The 17,010-nt window shown below is 48.2% G+C and overlaps 1 long non-coding RNA gene across 2 annotated transcripts; it reads right to left on the reverse strand.

Annotated features, from left to right (window-relative positions):
- Positions 1 to 4,411: 4,411 nt before the first annotated feature.
- Positions 4,412 to 15,524, reverse strand: LOC101749962. Of its 2 annotated transcripts, XR_005840423.1 has the most exons (4): positions 13,332 to 15,524; positions 8,380 to 12,566; positions 8,042 to 8,179; positions 4,412 to 7,168 (listed from the first exon to the last, which is right to left on the reverse strand). It is a non-coding gene; the product is annotated as an uncharacterized LOC101749962 (long non-coding RNA). The 2 variants fall into 2 exon arrangements; XR_005840422.1 differs by having other exon boundaries at positions 8,042 to 12,566.
- Between the last annotated feature and the right edge of the window lie 1,486 nt (positions 15,525 to 17,010).

Below are 17,010 nucleotides of genomic sequence, written 5' to 3' on the forward strand. Positions count from 1 at the left end.
CCGGCTCTCATGTTCTCGCTCTGTCCTCTCCCTTGACTTGCCCAGGGGCTTTGTGCCCTCCCAGCTGTCCATCCGTCTCGTGTCCCAGCATTCAAGAGCCCAGCTGTCTTTTTAGTCTGCAGGAAGGCAAATTGAGGACTCAGTGAGCAGATGGGCAGTCTCTGGGATGAATGGAAAGCATTGCCTGAGCGGAGATGAGAAACACCACATCGATCCCACTGCAGGGCTGCAGCGAGGGCAGCCATTTACCCCATGGTGGGGAAGTAAGCAGGGGGCTGGAGCAAGCCTGGAACATGTGAGAAGTCCTCCTTGTCAAGACAGCATGAGGAGAGCTCCAGCTGTTTGCAGGGAACCTCTGCACCTGGCCAACCTAATAAATCTGTCATGAATTCAGCAGCCGTCACAGCAGGATGGCTCCTATCGGGCTTTTTTGCACATCCTGCCCAGAGGAAATGTGCCTGAGAGTACTGAAGCAAGGCCATGTTTTATAAATTGGTCACATCCTGAGCCTTTCAGCCCTGCAGCGAGTCAGCATCAAATACCCAAAGGGATATTTCCTAAGAACTCTAAAAGGGAATAAACTGACAGGTTAAAACGCTGGGTTTATCAAATTAGGGAAGAGACTCTCCTGCTTCCTAGGTGATCTCAAATAAATTAGAAGCCCATCTGTTGTGCTCGGTTCCAAGAAATTAATTACTTCCAAGGGCGATGACTTTTTACAATGAAATAATTATCCGGAGAATCATAAAAACAAAGATTTGAAGCTCCAACAAGAGCAAATTGCTGTAACTCCAGGGCTTGTAACTGGGTGCTCCTGAGACTGCCCCGGGACTACTGGCTTCCAGGAAATTGATATGGTTTAATACATAATGGTGACAGCGCACACTGGGCTGTGCTAAGAAGCACACACAGATGGGCTCTCTGAAATATAATGTATGTTATGGAACAGAGAGGTGGTGGTCCCCCATCCCTGGAGACAGCCAAGGTCAGGCTGGACGGGGCACTGAGCACTGATGGAGCTGTGGGTTCATTGCAGGGAGTTGGGCCAGATGGCCTTCGAGGGTCCCTCCCAACTCAAATGGTTCTATGATTCCATATGTAATTTATAAATCAGCAGCTCGCTTTGCCAGGAAGTTTGGAAGATCTTTTTTTAACAAGAAAAAGGTCTGTGTTGAGCCCAGAATGGTTTGGTTGGCATTTGGCCTTAGGAAATGGTTTAGAAAGTGCCTTAGATGTACTCGGAAACCTGGACTTAACACTTCAGGACTTACTGAAAACTAAAAGGGATGAAGATTTGTTTTTTCGAACTATTTAATCGATTAAAATGTAAAGAGCCACTTCAAGAGTCTCCCCAGTACAGAGCTCACAGGGGAGATCAGCAGTCTGCCTGAATGGACAGGATGGCATTTGTCACCTTGTCCCCACCTCTCTGCCCAGGGGATGCTCACAGCTGATGCTGGCGGTCCCCTGGGGCAGTCAGCGTCCCACACTCTGGGCAGGAAACACAACACGATGATATTTTCATTATAAGAGAAGACAAAGAAAGGCAAACCTTGTGTCTAGCCACCCGATTTGAGCATTAAAAACAAACACCAAAAAATGAAATAGAGCAGATGGTGACAGAAATTACTCCTGTATATCCGTAATGGTCGTGATTCACTGGTGAAAATGACGGAAATTCCATTGACTTCAAGGGAAGAAAGGATAGGCTTAAACTCTTTTGGAGCACTTGTAAGCAGGAATAGAGGCTCCCCAGGGACAGGGAGAAATGTTTCCCTGCCTGCTTTCCAGAAAATTATGGAGGAAAATATAATTTTTCTTAATGGGAAAAGGCATTTTCAGGAAATTATGCGAAAACGCAATGTTCCCTTTCCTTCTTTGTGTCCCTTTGAACTGTGGCTTCACCCAGTTGCCTTTGAGTCAGGCCGTGGAGGAACAAGGAGAAGGTTCTGCATTATTTGTAATATCACTGCCACTTCTAAAAATACCCGGTGCTGTGGAGACGAGTTTGGCTTCACGCAGTTGAATGTTTCAGTGTTGGCTCAAACTTTTCTCCTACAATACGTCATCATTAAAGACACAGCGTTATTCATGCGAGGCCAAAGACTTTTTTTCCCACATAGCTAATGGCCAAAGTGATGAATCAGGGCTTCGGGGTGATTTATCTCTTGCAGTCTCTCCTTAACTGTATTTTCTATTTCTAGTATCTCCTGTCAGTCAGGAAAATCTTGTAGGTATCAACAGCAACCATGACTCACTGGCTGGCTCTCCCAGTTGTTAGGAAAGATTTTCACTGTGATTCCAGCATACTGTCCCACAATGAGTGGCCACCTGGGACTGGCACCACAACTGAGAAGAGGGAAGATGCTTAACTTCACATGAGTCAGCCCAACGTTGCTGCCTTGTTTGTATTGTCATTATCAACACATCCATTTAGGTGGAAGCATTTTAATAAACTTGATGACGGTAATAGTTTTAATATTGGTTTTATCTGTTAATTGTCCTATTACCTGACTACGCCTCCCATCCTACAGGGAGTTTCTTCCTTTTATTTGTGAAGTCAGAGGGAAACCCAGACCCCTGGAAGTCAATAACAAGGTTTCCTTTGAGGAGAAACCAGTGTCTCACATCAACACGCTCCTTCCTTCCCAGTATGCTCACTCCTGTGTTTCACCCAGTTGTGTTAGGAAGATGGATGGCCAGGTCTGCAAGAGTCACCAAATGCACCAGAGAATAGCAGAGTAACCCCAGTTCCACACTGGAGGGAAATTGCCTGGCTGGGAAGCAGACATACCCAGTTCAACATCTTCAAGTACACCTCCATCCTCGGGCACAGCAAGGTGCTTGTAATTCAGGGCTCCAGGTTGGACACTTGTGTATGTTCCCACTGCCCTGACCTCTGCTCGTGTTTGCACAATTCCCTCCAGCTCCCAGCCCTGAAGGGAAGGAGATGCTTCACAGAAGGCCCAGACATCTTAGAGGCAGGTACCCAGAAATCTGGTCTCAAGGCAGGCTCCTTAATCCACATATCTTCCCCTCCAACCAAGCCTGCAATAGCCTACTGCTCCTGACTCTGTGAATTTAAAAGACCCAGCATCTGTAGCCCCTCATCACACCCACAAGGTCACAGTGGGGAGAGATTCTGTTGCAGAGAACAGATTCTGTCTCACACCACCAAAACATCTTTCTCACTGTCTTTTGGAAGATTCCAACTTAATGGGAAATGAACATAAATATCTCTTTGCGCAGCTGAACCTCAGTGGAGCACAGACTGTGCATACCAGGAAACTTTCATCTCAAACAGATCCTGGAAAAAAAAAATCAAATTCACTCTGGCACCAACTCCCTGTTTCAGAGTTGGAAAGTTGCAACATGGCAGTGATCATCCCTTTCCATGCTGAACACCTTCAGACTCAGGCAGCCTTGTCCAGCTCAGATTCATGTAGCTGAGGCCATAAAAGGGGCTGTGGGCTTCAAATTGCATCACGGGAACTGCTGGATGGAGCATGAGACCCAGCTCTTGGTGCAGATGAGCTAGGAAAGAGGACCCTGTCAGGTAGAGTGCCTTGTCCCCCTTGTCTTTCCTCCCTGCAGTCCCATGCAGGCTCTATAGGAGCACTTGGGCAGATGTCACCACGCTTACTGTCATGACACAAGGGAGGTACAGTGCAATACCCATTCATGCAGCTAAGACTGAGCAAAGAGCTGCTTTCTGCAGCCATCCTGGTCTTGCTGATGTCTTTCCTCAGCACTGGAGGAAAGGCATTTTTCACGCTAGACTTGTGCTAAACTCCCAATCTGCCACTCTGCAGGGATGAGGTGGCACATCTGTGTATCCTTAATGGTGAACATCCAGCATGCACGAAGGGATGGGGCCATCAGGAATGGGCACAGGGCATGTCCCACTGCCCACCCACTGCCTGCAGTGCTTGTAATGAACTGCACGGCAGTCACAATCCAAACAACAAGTTCAGGTGTGCAAGAAACCTTTCTTGCCAGTTCTGGCAGCTTCTTGTGTTTTCGTTTGATTAAGCTGCCACCCAGATACATCATCCTGAGCCTGAAAATGCAACCAGGGGGTTAGGAATGCAAGCAAAGATCTCCCAGGATCTTCTCCTTTCTAGAGGTTCATATGGGTGAAAATCTTCAGCAGACATGCAGCAACATTGGAGCTGTGGCCATGCGTGGTCTGGGGGGCCCAGCAGGAGGGCTGGAGACCTACCTGTGAGGAGCAGGATGGGTTCCGAGGGCACTGTGCTTTCTGGAGAGGTAGCCTGGGACTTCTGCATATGGAAATGCCTCTCTCTGTTTGAATCACTTTTTGCCCAGGGAATTATAATTTTATCTAGTAGTGAAACGATCAGAACAAAACAAATACAAATTCAAAACAGGAGAGCACTGCTGACTTGGTTGATTCGTTTATTCTTCTGATGGAAGCAAATTAGCAAGGTCCCATCAGCAGAAAAACTGCTCAGGGTGAAGAGAGGCAACGTACACCCACTTAAATTATGCTGCCTTGTCATATTATTGTAGATATTATCTTGCAGAAGCGGTGCTGCTGTATGTAAACACTTGCAGCATTCTTGGGAGTTTGAGGGAACTGCCGTGCCAGCTTGGATCAGGGCTTCATCCTACCCAGGGCCTCGTGCCCATCTTTGACTCATAGAAGACTGCTCAGAACTGTGGCTCTGACCCCCAGCACATCCCCATCCTCCTCTTCAGTGATACCTCTGGTCTCTCTACCACCCAATGTGCTCCTGCTGCTTCTGGGCAGCTGCTAGCAGGTGGGATTAGCCATAGTTAGGGCCCTCTCTATACCTCATTCCTGCCTGCACAGATGATGTAAAGTGAGGCCACCTCTTCCTTTAAGAGCTGGGAAGAAACCCATTGTGAGACAGAAGGTGTTCTTAGAGATCCAGAAAATCTTCTTCTCTGAAAGAGTAGTGAGGCACCAAAGAGTGGTGCAGGCTGTCCAGAGAGGTGGTGGAGTCACTGTCCATGGAGGTGTCCAAGAACTGTTGAGATGTGGCACTGAGGGACGTGGCCAGTGGGTATGGTGGGATGGGTTGGTGTTGGGCTTGGAGATCTTAGAGGTCTTTTCCAACCTTCATGATTCTGTGATTCCATAAAATCGTTGCTCTTCCACAGTGGGATTCAGCCACTATGCTGCCAATAGCAAATCACCTCCAGGTGTCCACCAGGCTTCTACAAGGCCAGTGCCTACCCTGCAGGCTCTCTGCTCTTACCTCCTTGTCCAGCTCTGCTCTTATATGAGGGAGTTTCACTAACACAGGGAAACAGCGGAGGGCAAAGCAATCTTTCAAATTATCATTGAGGCAGGAAAAAAAGGGAGGTCACATCATCCAGCTTGCCTTCACAGTATCCCCCACAGCACTTACCTGCTCACAGCACACACATAATTAGGGCACCTGGTGGGAGCAGGAGGGGTGGAGCAGATCCTCAAGCGGATGGGGACACAACTGATATGTGCTCCCTCTGGAGTCGCATTGGAGGGATGGATGGAGGAGGATATGGAGAAGAAAATGTCCCAATTGAAGAACTTGTAAGAAATTAGGTCACACCTTAATACACTTCTCAAGGAGTTTAGGGGAGGAGTTCGACTTTGAGCTTTCTTTATAAAAATAAGAAGTGTCCTAAATAGGACTGAGCAGAAAATGATATAAGCATCCCCTGGTAACGTATACAGCAGCAGTAAACTCCAGAATAGCATCAGTGTGGGATTTATACCCTCAGCAGAGGGCCAGCAGAGACCGGCTGAGATGAGAAACCAAAGCTTTGGAAACCAGTGTGTTGGGTCAGTGCAAGGGGAGAGACTTCTGCTGTGATTGTACAAAGAACTGGGGCATGTGCTGGAGACAGAGATCCATGCTGAGATAGGACAAGCAGCATTGCCAAGCTGCAGGCTCACCCTCTGTCCAGGCATCAGGCCCAGCACTGAGGCAGAAATTGCCAAAGTTGTGGGAGGAGCAGCCAAAGCGTAGTGGTGACAGCGGTTCTGTGTAGACAAATGGTGTCTCTGATTTGGGATGTTTAGGAAAAAAATAAAGCAACTCTCAAGCACACCTGCTCATCCTCTAAACAATTTATTCTGTTATTCTGTCCCCAAAACAAACCTTCAGGCACATGGAGACCCGAGCTCAGCTCTCTGTGGATTGGTTCCATGTAGGAAGGAATCTACGCAGAACAGGTGAGCTGGCCATTGCAGAGCCTGTCTATGCACAGCTCTGCTACAGTTATTCAGTGTTCACCAGGACCTCGGGCTCATCCAAGCCAGTACGTGCCAACTGGGATAAAAGCAGCTATGTGGATGCCCTACAAGCAGCAGTGCATGTGACAGTGCTGACTATTGTCTGATGTGCCTGCATGTGCTGCCATGGGAGTGCCTATGGTTGTAGCATCATGCCATCAGCTCTTCTTCTCTGGCTCTTCCAGCTTTGCCTTTTCATTGCAAATGCTCTTGGGCATCTCAGTGGCCATCTGGGTTTCCCCTGGACTGGCATTATGCCATTACCCTAGGGTTATGTATCTGCAAATGCTCCATCATCTTCCACATCCCGCATGAGGCATTTGAGCTGTGCTCTCGGCTCACTCCTGCAGTCTCAGAGGGCCAAACCAGCAACCTACAGAGCCTCACCACCTTTTGCAGCCATTTCACTGTGTCTTAGTGCACAAGTTTCTCTCCAGAGGTCACCATAGGATCCTAAAGAAATGTCAGAGCTACTGCTTTACTGAAAGTCAAAATCTTCTACCCACTGTATTCTCTATTTCCGTGTCTTTTCTCATTGTGTACAAAGAGGCCGTCTATATTTGCCTAGAAGGGTTTATCACTGCTGCATTCATCTCAGGGAGCAATCATCGTTGGATTACCACCCAAGCTCTATTTTGGAGAAGTATTAAACTCCTGCAGAAGTGACCTGGTTTGCATGAGGGTGGTCCATCAGCCCGGGGGCACGGACAGAACAGGATATCATGCAATCACAGACTTCAGCCATGTTCCTGTCTGCCTGGCACAGCTCCACCTTGGTCAGCAGCTCTGGGTCTCAGCCAACCCAGCCAAGAGCCAAGCTGGCTCCGCATCCCTTGCAGGTGTCTGAGCGTGGGCTTCAAGACCACAGATGTCAAACCCCCAAGGAGGACTTCTGACTCCCTGCAAGGAAGGAAGCGAGGATGAGGTTGAAGAGGAAGCCCACAGAGGAACACAGAAACAAGTTTCCAGCATTCCAGCCATTCTCCCAAACTCAGCTTTGGATTACAGCTCAGGTCTGTATGAACATTGGTCAGCTTCACAGTGCAGAGTGAGGGGTTTGGTACCGTGAATTGGAGCACTTATCCATGGTAGAAGGAGGAAATACCACTCTACAGTGATGAACTTTTCCCAGTGGCAAAAGACAGACTGGCCCAGCCACAAGTTTCTACTGGTCTGTGGAGATGCCCTGACGGATCCCAAACGGGACCCTGTGGGTCTTTCAGGCCCGTGTAGATACCTGGGGTCCTTTGGATCATAGTTACCTCAATTTCAGCATCTAAACGCCCCAGTACTGCTCTGTACCAGTTACCAGTATGTTCAGGAGCCAGCAGCTCCCAGCCTGGGTGTGCAGCAAGTCGCTGGGACAGGCTTGCGCCAGGCCCTGGCTCTCAGCCACATCACACAGACAGAGGCTGAAATTTTGGCTCTGATGCAAGCAGTGGTAACATTCCCACTGCTTTACATGCAGCCATGATTTCCCCCAGCTCAGTGGTGTTGCTCCCACTGCTTTGGCAACAGCCACGTCGGCCCCACTACATCAGATGTCCCAGGGCATCAGGCCCACAGCCTCTGCCTTCAGGGGAGACCCAGGGCATGTCCAAAAGCCATGGGCAATTGGGCTGCTTGGTGTCATCACCAGCCTATCGAGAACCAGCTGCTGGGTCCAAGTTATGTTCTGCTGCATAAAAGAGCAGATCCAGCCCCAAAATATCCTTCAGCACATTGGATGCTCCTTCCCATGGAAAGAAAACCAAAGGTGCATTTTTAACCCACCTTAGCTTCATCATCTTCACTTCTGGTGCTCTCACACTTGAGGGGATCATGCCTCAAGGATGGGGCAAAACTGCACACCATGTGGCTGACTCCGTTGGGCTGTACCTCCTCCTGCCTTGTGCTTCTTATAAAATCCACCTGGAAAAATAATCCTGGACAAATGACTAACTCTTCCTGGTGCAGCAGTTCGCTCCTCCACTTTCCACGTGTGTGCTTTGGAAACCAAACAGAGAGAAACCCTTGGGGTGGCCAAAGAAAACATGGGCCTTTCTGGGCAAGTGCTCTGCTTATAAATAAACTGATGTATGGACAAATTACCAAGAAGCATAAATACAAACCCTGCCATCGGCTAGGCATTTCCAGACAGCAGAGCCAACGAGGGGCTCTTTTGGCACTGTCAGATGTTATTGCTGCTGCCAGGTTGATTTACAGCAGCTCTTTGTGCATCGCTGGCTCCTGCAGGGGAGAGGCTCTCGCAAGGGACGGTCCTTTGCCATTCTTCATCTACTGGATGCAAACCCAGCAGAGGAAAGACCAAATCTCCTCTTGCAGCCATGCTACAAAATAAAATAAAATAAAAATCAACCATCTTGGTGTGATTTCTTCACTTAACAGCTGTTCATAAAGAATTTCTGAGGGGGCGGCGACGAGCAGCCACTGTCTGCAAAACAGATCAGGGTCAGCACTACCTTCTGCCTCCCTGAATGAGGGACAGGGGATATTTTGGGAACTTGTGGCCTGGAAAGACAGGAAGGGAGGAGTCAGGATGGAAACACAGGGCCAGGTTCTCAGCAGGCACAGAGCAGCATTGGAGGTAACAGAGCTGAGCTGCCTCCCTCCAGTGCCTCTTCCCAACCACAGAGACCCCTTGGAGACCCAAGCTATGCCCTGGGGAAGTGGGTACCCATGGTGCAGGGGGTCTGGATGAAGCCCCCATGGGATGGGGCTGTTCATCAGAAGCATGTCTCTGGAAACGAGAATGGCTGTGACTTTCTCCAGCTGGAATGTGGGAGTTTTACGGAGTAAACGGTTTTCCAGCCATGCGTGAAAGCAGCAGAGCAGAATCTATAGGCTGCTGGGCAGAACAACAAGCAGGCAGGCTGGTCAGATCGCAGCAGGAGTCCCAGGGATCCTCAGAGTCAGTAGGGCAGAGAAAATTCTCAGAACAGTTTTTTGTTTGTTTGTTTGTTTCTGGAAAAAAAGCAAAACTAAAATCATTTCTGACTCTGACATTACCATAGAAGTGGCTGGCTTTAAAGAAACACAGGAACATCCCCCCCAGATTGAAAATATTATTGATTGAAGGGGAGGTTTTTGCAAGAGTAAAGCCTGCTGCAGCAGCATGGAGCACTGGGCTGCTCCCCATCCCACCATGCTCCTTGGTGCTGCTGCTCAGTGTGTGTCCCAGCAGCAGCTAGACCTGAGCTGTGCAATGGGAACAGCCCCCCTAAATCAAAGCCTGAGTGCTGGGGAGATGGAAAAAGTCAACTGCAAAGTGCTTCATCCTGAACCTCTGTCTCTTACACTGGGCAAAGGCCCATCTGACAATTTAGGCTGTGACTGACGACAACGGGAATTTTCAATCTACAAATTTAAGTCTCAGAAGTGATGCTGCATTTTCCACGAGAATGGAGAAGGGATTTCATGAGGGTGAGAACAGACGGCGCTAATCATCCAAAGGCATTCTGCAGTTTGAGCAAAGGAAATTTCTCAGATGCTCACGGTGCACTGTCAAGTGTAAAAGAGGGTCATGAAAACAAACCTGGTGTAATTGCTAGGAAGAAAAGCTCTTCAGGCTTCCTTCTGTTGCCTAGATATAGCAAAACATAAAAATAAGCAAATGATCACCGCAAAAGACACAGATGTGCACCAGAGTGGTGCTCGTAGTCATTCATGGAGAAATGCAGTTGTGATGGCAAATTAAATACAGTTGTTTTCCATGGCTACAGTTCTGCTTTGTGGTCAGACAAAAGCTTTGTGTATTACCAATAACACATCAGCCACTCTTCGGAGAAAATAATTCAAGACCTGGCTAAAATGTTTATACTTTTCTTGGTGGTTGCTGAAGTCTTGAAGCTGGAGGATTCCAAAGGCTTTCGATCGGTCATCACCCAATTAAAAGGGTAATCACAGAATTGTAGGGGTTGGAAAGGACTTTTGAAGATCACCCAATCCAACCCCTGCCATGGCAGGTTCCCTGCAGTAGGTCATAACGATCTGTTGTGTGATTATTTTCAAGAATGAAACAGCACTAGGAATACTGGAAAGCATGAAAAGCGTTTCAGTCATATGGTTTGAATTCTGATGATGATTCATCATTTGCCATCAAATTTTTAAATTCCAAAGTCATCACTCTGTCCAGAAATGGCTGCATGATTATGTCTCATTGCTCAACTCACATATGCAAAACATAGCAAAACACAGAGTGAGTTCACTGTGCGATCTTGAGTGCTGAGTAACAAGTTCATAAGCTCCTTTCCACAGCAGAGGGCTTAAGAACTGCAGAGGGGTTGGGGTTTTTCATGTTAAACATGAGGGAAAGTTGTGGCAGCCCCTCATAAAGTGGCCCTCTCCATTGGAAAGTTACCCTGGTGCATTCAGCAGCCTGGCTGAGGTCCTCATAGCCCTTAACACAATACAGACAGCCTGAGAGAGGGAAAGTGCTTTGTGCACAAGCGTTAAGGGCTAAGGGCTTTCAACAATCATTTCAAAATGCATAACAATACCTTTAAAATGAGACTACTTCACCCTTTTTGTGCCAAAATTTAAGACATGTATTGACTGAAGTGTCAGCGCAGCCAAGGAATGGCACCCAATCCGTCTGTTGTAAGGGTGGCCTCTATGGAAGAAAGGCAACAGCACTGCAGCATTGGGTAGGTAGCAAAGGTTTTCGTTTGGCTGTGTGCATTAAGCTTCAAACACCTGCATGATGATATCAGCAAATGAAATTCACTCAACCTGATTCAGTCATTCTCCTTGAAATGAATGCTGACTTCTCTGGTAATCACAAACATCACTGAGTGTGGAAATTTGAGAGCAGGTTTGCTGGGAGCTCTGTGTATCAGGAACAAGGAAGCATGTGGTTTACCTCTCTTGAATTAGAGAAGGGACTGACTGTGAACTGGAAAGTCCCAGGTCTCTTTGTTCCCCAAAACTACAGGGATCTCACGTAGCAGTTATGGATGTCTCAGTGTGCATCCTTTATGAGCAGAACTGCAAAGATCACATCAACCCACTGTGTCTCAGTTCTGCTACGGAATGAGTGTCAGATTAACCTCATTTATCCGTATAAAGAGTTTTATAGATTGATTTAAAAAAAAAAAAAAGTGAAGAAAATATAACAGGAGCCTCACTGTCCTCCTGTCTATGAGCAATAACGAGAAGCTCCTGAATGAGGAACTCTTTGGCAGGAAGGCTCCCAGAGATGCCTGTGCTTCCCAGCAAGTCTTTGAGACACCTCTTTCCCAGCGTGCCCAAATAGGTCATTAAAGCCACCACCTCCCTAATCGTTTTTTGACTCCAAGATCATTTTGCAAAGGAAGGAATAACCTCAGTGTGTTGAGTGGCATCCCAGTGCCCCCTCCTTGGCTGAGTAGCTGCTTGAGCTGAAGACCTCATGAGATGCATGAGCTGGAGACCCACCAGCTTGATAGCACAAGGGGAAGTGGTTTCCAACTCAAAGAAGGGAGATTTAGATTGTATATAAGGAGAAAGTTTTTCACACTCGGGGCAGTTGCCCAGAGAGGTGGTGGTGCCCCATCCCTGCAGGCAGCCAAGGTCAGGCTAGATGGGGCTCTGAGCACTGATGGAGCTGTGGGTGTCCCTGTGCACTGCAGGGAGTGGGACCAGATGGCCTGTAAGGTCCCTTCCAATTGAAACAATTCTGTGATTCTATTGATTCTAAAATAAACATCCTGCATTTGAGCTGACCGACATGCTCCAATCTGATTTGGACAGAATTTGTGCTCCTGGAGTTGCTGGTTTGGAGGCAAAGCTCTGGCATTGCCATTGCACACAGCCAAATTTGCAGTGCTGCCTGGTTTTGCAGCACCCACGGGGAGCTGGACAGTGAGTTTCCCACACAGGACATTGCAGCTGAGTGTGCTGCTGCCCAGCTCATGTTTTGGGCTGATACAGGCACAAATACGAAACAAAGGCTGCTAGGAAAGCTGGTGTGCAGGGCTCTTTGTTCCTGCTTTCTGGAGTCACAGTGGGTAATTTCAATACCAGCCCAGGCTGGAAGGGAGCCAGGCAGCACAGCGAAGTGAGACAGTCTCCATTTGGCTTATTAACTTCTTTCTTGATCTCAGTAAGTGTTTCCCGAGGAAAAAAAAAATCCTCTCTCCTGTGGGCCAGCATGGGGTAAACAGATTGGAGTGCAGGCCAAGACCCACATGTCACGTTTCCTTTTGCTCCGAGAAACCCAAGCTCCAGTGCTGGGGTTCCTTGGCCGTGTGCCCACAAGCACCAGCTGTCCCCAAGCCCTCCACAGGGACGTGTAGCTCCAGCCTCTCTCTTGCCGTCTCTGGGGAAAGGAAACCAAGAATTACCTAAATAAAGCAAATGTTAATTGGTTAAAAGGGTTTAAGTGGGTTGTTTTGCTTTGCTTTCTATTTTGGTGCCTTTTTCTTGGAGGGTGCAGCAGCCCGGAGGTCTCCAGCTGGGCAGCCTGCCCTGTGTACTCAGACTTCATCCTGTTACAAGGGTCCTGGGGAAAAGAAATAATAATTCCAGCAACCTGAATGGAAGATGCATGGAATCGGCTACATGACAATGAAATAAGCATCACTTCAATCCCTTGCCCCAGATCTCTATCAGCTAATTAGAGACTGGGTATCCTCTGCTGAAAAAAATACTTGTGCACTGCCAAGCAAAGCACTGTTGTTTGTGACATCAGCCCAAGGGCATTAGCTGTCTGAGGAGCTCTGGTAAGCCCTGTCCAGCAGATATAACCTTTGTACGAGAGGTGATGTTCAGCGGTTGTATTTTCTGGCTATTTCTGGAAAGAGAATGCAATAATCCTCAACTCGGATATGACGGTTTCCAGCATAAACAAATCCAGGCTGGCTTTGCACCACGGGTCTGAAGGCTGGAAACATCATCACTGAGGATGTTTGTTTGACTGTTTCCATCTTTTTTAATTCTTTGATTTGTTTTCAGCATCTGCATTCATCTGAAACAATACAATGCAGTCTAACTCACCATTTGTTTAATACTTACCACAGCCTGAATGCCTTCCCCATTGGCCTTGGCATTTTTTGATTCAGAAGTTGAGAAACAATCAACCTACCCTGCAGTTTCCATTCAGGACACAGCACTCTTCCAAGTTGTCATAAAGCCTAAGTATGTATTCTATATACAGCAACCAACACTGAGAGCATCTGTTATCCTTGGCATAGGTAGTCATGCATTATACTGCTGCAACAACATTCCACGTCCATCCTCAGGCTGCAAACAAATTCCTAAACATGTTTACACACTGAGCATCAGAGCTCAGCATTTGGTTGGCCTTTCATCAGTTAGGTGACGTTTCTCAGAGCATGTAGGACAGTCGGGTTCTGTGAACTTGATTTCATGCTGTACTGGCAGCTTCCCAGTGCTGTCGTGGGACGTTGTGACGGCGTATTGTCTTCTGACAGCATAGATTCCCCCGAGGATATGTGGGGACAGACTCATCACTCTGACTGTAAACATACCCCGTGCAGATGTCTCCATCTGAGCCACACATCCAGGCTCCCTTTGAAGACAGAGGAAAGAAAGCCAGCAGTGTGCCGTGAATTTGAAGTATAAGATGGAACAGAAGTGATTACACGAGAAATTTGGAGCCTGTCTGGGGACACTGGATGAGATCAATCTCTTTTTCCCAAGTGTGACAGGTCTTAAAGCTATCATGTACTTAAAGCCATCGATTCTCAAGGTGTCTCCACTGCTCCAAGGCTGGACATTGCTCAACGTGGCTGGGGCAGGGAACTGAGTACTGTGGGAAAATAAGACTGTGTTTTCCAGACAGACTGGTTCCCTTCTGGCTGATTTGGGCCTACTGAGTTGTATGGGGCACTGAAATCCCTTCCTTGCCATGCTGCGTTGGGCAGCCCGGGGCATCACTGCAGCTGCTTCTCAGTGTGAGGACTGTGCATCCATCCTCAGCCCCGGATCGAGTTCCCAAAGGCACTCATTGCATGGTACATACGCCAGCAAGCAGGTAAAGCATCTGGTGTGACTCATCACACACAACCACGAGAGGCACGGCTCTGCGTTTTCTTCCTGTCCACTTGTTGCCAGTGGACTAAAAGTTGTTGGAATAAATTTTTCCCCGTGGAAACAGTTTAGATAAACACACACGATCCTGGAAGGCGGTTACGGTGGAGGTGAATCACTGCTGAGGCTTCGTAACATCAAGGCAAACCATCAGCCAACAGGAGGAGGTCTCAGAAGAAGCACTTCATCACTTCATCTCCCCCCACTCAGCTCCAGTCCCCCTTGGGAGGAAACCCCCAAGAAAAGCACCTTTCTCTTTCTTTCCTCTTTCCAGAAATAGCCAGAAAAAGCACCTCCCCCCAAAAGCACCTTTCTCAAAATATCTGCTATAAGCTATATTTATTCAGCTCTGCTTTCGCTAACAAACAAACCTTTAGGGAGCAAAGCACCAGAACAAGTTAATTTGGTGCGTGCCCTCCTCAGCCCAGCATTACAGCAGCAGAGAAACGTATTTTTGTCCTCTTCCTCCGAGATATTTTTAGCCACTCAAGTGACTTGTGGCAGCTCCCCGAGGCCAGGGTGATTCATATGGTTTGGAAGAAGGGCCGCAGAGACAGCGCTGGAGCTCCTTTTGGGAAGCGAGAGTCAGCCCAATAAAATCAAGAGCTAGTTTCAAAGGCATACAGACATTGAAAAATGGAACGGTATTTCCAGAATGAGGTTTTAGGCTCCGGCTGAACTGGAGCTGTTGAATTTTCTGATTCTTATATCACGGAGGGGGAGGGATCTATCTTTTCTGATGCTGATGAAAGTGAGTGATTAATATCTCAGGCTGGACGCAAGAGTGCACCGTGGAAAATCCCTCTTCCCCCAGTCATCAGCATCTTTTAACCCTGTCCTGGGCATCAGCTCCCCTTTTTTTCCTGCCTTCCTCCCCTGTAGCCCCATCCCGTGTGCAGCACACATCAGTTCTCTCCCCTCCAGACATGTGCCCACGTATCATTGACATGTCAGTTCCTACGAAGGGCTTCCACGGGGTTTTTCAAGCTCTCCTTTGTGGACAAGTGGGCTTCTCTAGCATTTGAAAGGTTCAGATACCAAAGGAAGGTGGAGAACAGAACAGCTCTCCTACTCCTCCAGATCTTGTCTCTCCTTCCCATGGGTACTCCCTAAGGTTCTGTTCAAGATCTGCTTCCCTCTGAACTGATGAAAACCAGAGCAAGGAATCTCACGTTAAGCCACGTGGAGATGAGATGAGGTTGATTCAGAACAGTCTTTCCTCTAGTCCTACATTTTGAGATGGGGCATACCCACGATGTACATAGGCCTCCCACTGAGCCCCTGTGAGCTGTGCTGAGCTGGAAGAGTGGAACTGAGAGAGTATTTTGAAATTTTTCTGCTACCTGGAAGAACATTAGGAGAGGAAGGTGCCTGCCCAGCGTGTCACTGTAAGGACAGCAGATGGTAAGCCTGCCCAGCAACTCATTCCAGGAGAGAGCAGCCCATGGGGCCATGATGAAGGACAGAAACAAAGATCAGAGAGGGGAGATGTAGCACAAGTAACAACTGCAGCAATTTACCTTCAGCACTTCACGGAGCAGAGTCAGGGTGCTGCTGACCGCTGCTGGAAGATATGAGGGACACAGGAATCCTCCTGGCAGGAAGGATCTCCAGGAGGTGCAAAAGATCTTGAGGCTGAAAGAAGGATGGGAAAGCAAGGGAAGGATTGATGTGGTCAATGCTTACTGCCTGGTATAAGGGTCTGAAAGACTTGTCTTGGGATGCCGCTTGGGGCTGAAGCAGGAGCCAGGCTTCCGGCCTCAGTTCTTGATGTGCCTGGTCATGTGGGCTCTGCTGGACTCCAAACATCCCTCAGCAACAGTGTTTTGTGGTCAGATAATTCATGGCTGCCCTTGCATGTACACTGTTAGAGATCCTAAGTGACCCAACTATACAGGGCAGTTCTTGATCAACGAGTCCTTCACGAGGTATTTTTGCAATGGACAGGGGCCAGTGAGATCATGTGCTCAGAAGCCAATTATCTTTTGCTGTCACAGGCTTGGACACGACAGTCAGGCTCCAGAAGTTATTTACAGCAAACCAGCCAAGCCCTTTGGCAAAGCGGCTGGTAAACTCCACCGCCAAAGGCAAGTGCTGAGCCCAAGCTCTTTCTTCCCGTGACCAGAACTGCTATAAAACAGCTTTTTCAAGTCCTGTCTTGCCTGGGATCAGCTTCAATCAACCACAGCAGTGGCAGGTCTACAGTACTGCACTATCTTGGTGTGCTCCAGGTGAGCACAGCAGCGATGGCTGCTCCTGGAAGCTGGATGCACATCTTAGCCACAGACCAGTGGGTTGGATTCTGCTGACATGGGGACACAGTCCCGAAAAGACAAACTTGGTTGTCAGCAACGAGGGGCAGGCAACTGCCTTGCACCTTTACTGCCAAGGTTGTTCCTCCACAGACCATGGCCACATGGAAAATTTGTTTATCAGGTTGTACCCCAGAATAGCACGGGCAGTGAAAGGTGACCATGTGTTCAGACAGCATTGATTAAGCCCTGAGGACATGCCAAGCCCTGCAGAGGAGGTTTGTGGTTTTCAGCCACACGTTAAGTAGATACAAAGTCTTCCAAGGGCGTCTGAGCCAGCCTGGGCTGAGGGGTCTGCCCAGCACTAGCAGGACTAGAGGGGAAACCAAACCCATCTTGAGACCATGAGAGCAAGGAGAAGCCAAAGGCATGATATGGAGCACATGGGAACAACAGCTT

This window comes from Gallus gallus, chromosome 17, assembly GCF_016699485.2.
Source record: "Gallus gallus isolate bGalGal1 chromosome 17, bGalGal1.mat.broiler.GRCg7b, whole genome shotgun sequence".
NCBI lineage: Eukaryota > Metazoa > Chordata > Aves > Galliformes > Phasianidae > Gallus > Gallus gallus.